The sequence below is a fragment of the Octopus sinensis genome, linkage group LG17 (genome assembly GCF_006345805.1).
Source record: "Octopus sinensis linkage group LG17, ASM634580v1, whole genome shotgun sequence".
In the NCBI taxonomy this organism is placed as follows: domain Eukaryota; kingdom Metazoa; phylum Mollusca; class Cephalopoda; order Octopoda; family Octopodidae; genus Octopus; species Octopus sinensis.
In genome coordinates this window covers 36,575,239-36,581,893 of record NC_043013.1, presented here as the reverse complement: position 1 = coordinate 36,581,893, position 6,655 = coordinate 36,575,239, and the positions used below count along the sequence as shown (strand labels likewise).

Sequence of the window (6,655 nt, the reverse complement as noted above, 5' to 3'; positions counted from 1 at the left end):
AAAATTGTAATGTGATGCATGTATGCATGTCTCCAGCATATGGGTGCATGTGCGCGCATGTGTGCGTCTGTACAGCCCTCTTCTCTCCTCTCCTCTCCTCTCCATCCAGTTCTCCCCCGCCGTCGCAGCCGCCGCTGTCGCACCCTCCCCCACCCTCCCCCGCACCGGTCCCACTGCTAAGCTTTCAATGAAACGAACAAAAATGTACATTTTCAAGGAATTCAGTAGGCAGCTACGGGTTTTTGTTTATCATTAGATAGCTAACTCTTTGGGTGAACCTCTCCAGACAAAAATGCAGGCTACTGCAACTCTGTTGTTGTAATAGCAGGGTGGAGAGTGGTTGGCGGGGTGGGGTGGGGCTCGAGGTTTTCGGTGGAGGATACGGTGAGCGGAGAGGGAGGCTGCGGGATGGGTGGGTAGGTTGATGCTGGAAAAGGAATGTTGCAGTTGACAGATGACAGTATATATAGAATATACGGTGTATACAGTACGTGTGTAGGTGTGTGTGTGTGTGTATAAATATATATATACATCCACCCTTCACAACATGTATGCTGCATATATATATATATATATATATATATATATATATATATATATATATATATATATATATATATATATATATATATATATATATATTATATTAGCAATAAATAAATATATATATTTATATTTATATATATATATGTATCTAATATATATATAATATATATATATGTATGTATGTATGTATTGGAAAATGTCTGAGATCCTTGGTACACTTAGGTATATTTGAAAAAAGAAAAAGAATAGCTTTATGGTAGTTCTAATCAGTTTAATTTATTATTCTTAAAAATTTTTAATAATATAAATTTTAGTTCAGAGATCTATTATATATATATATATATATATATATATATATATAATGTATATATATATGTATATATATATGTATTTAATATATATTGTATATATATATGTATATATATTATATATATGTATATATATATATATATATATATATATATATATATATATATATAATATATATATAGATAGATAGATAGATAGATATAGATATATATGTACACACACACACAAACACACACATACAATATTATAATATATATACCATATATACATACATATATTATTTTATTTTATATATCATCATGCATATATGTATATGTGTTATATATATAGATATATATATATATAATGTTTACGTATCATATATACATATGAGTGTACATGTGCATATATGTGTGTGTATATATGTTTATGTATGTATATGTGTATGTATGTATGTACATCCATATATGCATATATGCATGCACACACGTACATGCGTAGGTTTTCTTACTTACTCCAGAACTAAACCGAAGGGAAGGGAGAGAATTCAACCTAGACCAAAATATTGGGAAGGAAAATAAAAAAAAAAAACGAAGACTGGCAGAGGAGCGAGTGAAAGAGAGAGAAAGAGACCGACAGATGAGGGGAGTGAGAGACAGGCAGAGTAAGAGACATGGTGGAAAAAAGAGATAGAGAAAAAGAGAAAGGAACAGAGGAAGAGACAGAGCGGGGGACTGTGAGAGAGAGGAGGAGAGGAAAGATAGACACAGAGACTGAGAGAGCAAGACAGACATGATGGGGAAATCTGAATTGTATTTTTACAGGGGGTTTTTTTTTGTGTTTGGGCATGAGTGTGGGTATGTATATGTGTGGCAAGGTTCAAGGGTGTAAGTTTGTTTACATTACCCGTTGTTAGAGAAGTTGTGGCATTCATTATGGGCAATTCTCAGAGCAGGATATATGACATGGCATTCTTAGTTGTTCTTTTACCAACTTACAAATATTCAGGAATTCAGGACTTGAGGCCAATACACATGATAGGGTGCTCCAGCCCCTTATCATAATAGTTGGTTTGAAGGACTTCACGGCTGTTCTAGACGTAAGCCTCATACTGGTCTGTATCATTTATCTTTTATCTTTTGCTTGTTTCAGTCATTCGACTGTGGCCATGCTGCAGCACCACCTTAAAGAATTTCTGGATGAACCAATCAATTCCATTATTTTGTTTTTGCTCAGCCTGGTACTTATTGTATCAGTGTCATTTGCTGAACTGCTAAGTTATGGGAACGTAAATGCACCAACACCAGTAGTCAAGCAGCGGTGGAGGGCAAACACATTCACAGACACATACACACTCACACACACTCACACACACACACACACACACACACACAACACACACACACACACACACAAACATACACATGTCACGAGCTTATTTCAGTTTCCATGTATTGAATCTACTCTCAAGGCTGAGGCTATAAGTAGAAGACACTTGCCCAAGGTGCCACGCAGTGGGACTGAACCCCAAACCATGTGGTTGGGAAGCAAGCTTCTTTTCTATTCTAGGCACAAGGCACAAAATTCTTTTTCAGAAAGGGGCCAGTCGATTAGATCAACCCCAGTACACAACTAGTACTGAATTTATCGACCCCAAAACGATGAAAGGTAAAGTTGAACTTGGCAGAATTTGAACTCAGAATATAAAGACAGATGAAATACTACTAAGCATTTTGCCCAGCGTGCTAACATTTCTGCCAACTCACTGCCTTTGGGAAGCAAGCTTCTTACCACACAGCCACGCCTAAGTAAAAGAAAGTTATGTCAGTTTTCATGTTGATGAAGACATACACATAGTGATCTTGTTGTTGCTGCTGTTGTCACTTTCACTGTTGTTGCTGCTTAACCCCAGGTCAACCCTGAGATTACCATGTTCTCTGTTTTTTTTTTGTTTTGTTTGTTTTTTTGTCTTTCTTGCCGTACACATTCGCTAGATGTCTTATAAAGGGGTCTAATGATCTTAGCTTAGACTTTTTTGAGGACAACCAGATCGAACGATCTCAAGTGTAACTGTCCAAAATGGTCATGACTTCTGGTACTTGGCTGAAAAAAGAAAGCCAAGAATGACCCGTCTTTTTTTGCCTGTCCTTCTAATTGTTGTTTCTCTTGTCCACCTTTGTGTTGTCTATCTGTCCAAATGTTTTAATGGCCTCTATTACGTTTTTGTTCCATCTATATATATATATATATATATATATATTACTCTTTACTCTTTTACTTGTTTCAGTCATTTGACTGTGGCCATGCTGGAGCACCGCCTTTAGTCGAGCAAATCGACCCCAGGACTAATTCTTTGTAAGCCTAGTACATATTCTATCAGTCTCTTTTGCCAAACCGCTAAGTTACGGGGATGGAAACACACCAGCATCAGTTGTCAAGCAATGTTTGCGGACAAACACAGACACACAAACATATACACACACACACACACACACACACACACACACGCACACACACACACATATATATATATACACATATTAATGACGGGCTTCTTTCAGTTTCCGTCTAACAAATCCACTCACAACGCTTTGGTCGACCCGAGGCTATCGTAGAAGATACTTGCCCAAGGTGCCACACAGTGGGACTGAACCCGGAACCATGTGGTTTGTAAGCAAGCTACTTACCACACAGCCACTCCTACACCTTATATATATATATATATATATATATACAAGAAATAATTTTCATTTCTTTTTATGGAAACAAAAAAAAAATTATATATAGGGCTGCAAAAAAGAAGTGCTCAAGTGAAATTGTGACAGAGACAAAAATGTCATTGATTAGGGAACAAACATCAAATCTGGACCAACGACTTTATATCAACTCTCGCTTCTATACATTTCCTCGTATACAAATAATACCCTGGCCTTCAACACATAAAAGGAATACATATACAAGCACAGAAGGTAAAAGAGATATATGCACATATAAGCATAGGAGTGGCTGTGTGGTAAGTAGCTGGCTTACAAACCACATGGTTCCGTGTTCAGTCCCACTGTGTGACACCTTGGGCAAATGTCTTCTACTATAGCCTCGGGCTGACCAAAACCTTGTGAGTGGATTTGGTAGACGAAAACTGAAAGAAGCCCGTTGTAAATATGTATATAGATATATATATATATATATATATATCTGTATGTGTGTGTGCATGTATTTGTGTGTCTGTGTTAGTTCCTCCCAACATCGGTTGACAACCGATGCTGGTGTGTTTATGTACCTGTAACTTAGCAGTTCGGCAAAAGAGACCGATAGAATAAGTAGAATAAGACGACAAGACAAAAACCTAAAGAAATATCTAACAAGAGCGAAATTCTCATCAAAAACTAAAACTGAATTCTTTGTAAAAGAGTGCGGAGATGGTAGATGTGGGATCTGCAGTAACCACTGAGATAACACCTAGATACATGTGGAGAAGGAAAATTTAAGATCTTTCCCTTCTACAAATGTCCAAAGAATGAAACCTCCTTCAGGAGGAATATGGAAAAATATTTCATAACTAAGTTCACCCCCAAGTTTAATGGCTGAAAATATCTCTATAATAAGCTGTACAAGATGACGGACCAAATTTGTTATGTAAACTGTCTTAAACACACACACGCAGTTCTACACATATGTTTTGGTTTTTGAAAATACAACATTGAACAAAGGATATTCTAATATTTGAATGAAACCATTTTACTTTAATTTGTGGAACCAGTTGCTCCTGTATAATAAAACTTAATATTTATTTAACTGTCAATCAGTGAGATATTAGACTAAATCAATTGAAGATCAGACAACAGACTCAGTGGTTGTCAGTTTGTATTCTGTCATCTGTAACACACACACCTCCACAAAACAATAATAAAAAGAATTCCAGACAAGTCTTCTTTTCTAAAAACCAATAACTATTTACAGTTGCAAATAAATAAAAACAAAAGTGGCACTGATTACCCTTAACAACTTGACCATTCCTCCATAAACACACGCGCACACACACACACACACGCACTCTCTCACAAGAAAATGATAAAAGGAAATATAATTTATGGTCTACCTTCCCTCCCCTTCCTTCCTTTTCTTCTTCTTTTTGAACACTCCCTCCAGATATAAAAACACACACACACACACGCACACACACATGCTCTCTCTCACTTTCTCCCCATTCATCACCCTCTTGTACTGCCTTATGTCCCTCCCCACCACTACACAATCAATAACACTATAAAATGGTCAAAACTTTTTCACAGGAACTTAGTTCGATTTGAAAACCCCACTACAATGGGAGAAAGCGCTAATACATGATCTAAGTTATATGATGTATAAAAAATGTAATATACAAATAAATATCTGTAAATATAAACCATCCAAATTTCTGAGTACCTCATTTCTACATATGTTTATATATGTATACATACATACATATATATATATATATATATATATATATATAGAATGACAGACAGACAGGCAGACAAACAGACAGATAGATAGATAACTAGCTAGACAGTTAGATAGATAAATAGGTTGAGGTCATGGCATTAGGGTTATGAAGTACACTGCACAGCCACACAGTTTTAGGTTCAATTCCAGTATGTGGTTCTTTGAACGAGACTTTCCTTCTATGGCCTTGAGTTGACCAATGTCTTGTAAGTGGATGGATATTTGATAGACAAAAGCTATGAAGAAACCAGTCACACACACACATATATATATATATATATATATATATATATATGTGTGTGTGTGTGTGTATATATGCATATAAATACATGTGTATTTGCGTGGTAAAAAGTCTACTTCTGAACCACATGGTTCTGGATTCAGTCCCACTGCGTGGCACCTAGGGCAAGTGTCTTCTGCTATAGCCACGGGCTGACCAAAACCTTGTGAGTGGATTTGGTTGATGTCAACTCAAAGGAGTGCATTGTATATATCTGTGTATGTGTTGGTGTGTGTATGTGTATGTGTGTGTGTTCTGTCTGTTTGTCCACTACCACTGCTTGACCATCGTTGTTGATGTGTTTACATAGCAGTTCAGCAAAACAGATCAACAGAATGCTTATTAAGCTTTAAAAAAAAGTACTGGGGTTGAATCATTGACATAAAATTCAAGATAGTGCCCCAGCATGGCCATAGTCTAATGATTGAAACAAATAGAAGATAAAAGATATATACATATACATATGTATACATGTACATATTCATGCATACAAGGGGATGCTGAAAAGATCCTGGGTTTAAGGGTGTTACAAAAAGAGGCCCAACCTACCGAGTTCTTTTACAGGACCTAGAAAAACTGAAGGACCACTGCAAAAGGTGTATGGATAAATCTGAAAGGTGAATATGTTGGATAAAATCTTAATTGATTGGACCTTCTGTATTTTCTTTTACCCAAAGCCATGAACTTTTCATCACCCTGTTGTATATATACATATGTATATACATATGTATATATACACAATGACCTCGAACCCACAAGAGTAAACAAGAGAGACAGGGACAGGCAGAAACAAGGAAAATGCCCCTTGTATTTGAATAATATGCAAATATTCTTTTATAAAACTTTTCTGCTAATTTTGCCAAAATTTTGTTGTTTTCCATAAATAGAGTTGAAAAAGTCTCAATGACTGAAACCAGAACTGAAATGCTTTTTATAAAATTATTTTAGCATTTTCTACCTTGACTTTTTTCCTTATTATATACATATATATACATATATATATATATATTATATATAATATATCAATATATATATTATATATATATATATATATAT

At 35.7% G+C, this 6,655-nt stretch overlaps 1 long non-coding RNA gene across 1 annotated transcript in view; it reads right to left on the bottom strand.

Annotated features, from left to right (window-relative positions):
• Positions 1 to 2,772: 2,772 nt before the first annotated feature.
• The window catches only part of LOC118766657, a 7,363-nt gene continuing 3,480 nt past the window's right edge, over positions 2,773 to 6,655 (bottom strand). The window contains exons 2-3 of the long non-coding RNA XR_005002582.1: positions 5,260 to 5,266; positions 2,773 to 3,066 (exon numbers count right to left, since the gene is read on the bottom strand). This is a non-coding gene — a long non-coding RNA (uncharacterized LOC118766657). The remainder of the gene's footprint in view (positions 3,067 to 5,259; positions 5,267 to 6,655) is intronic.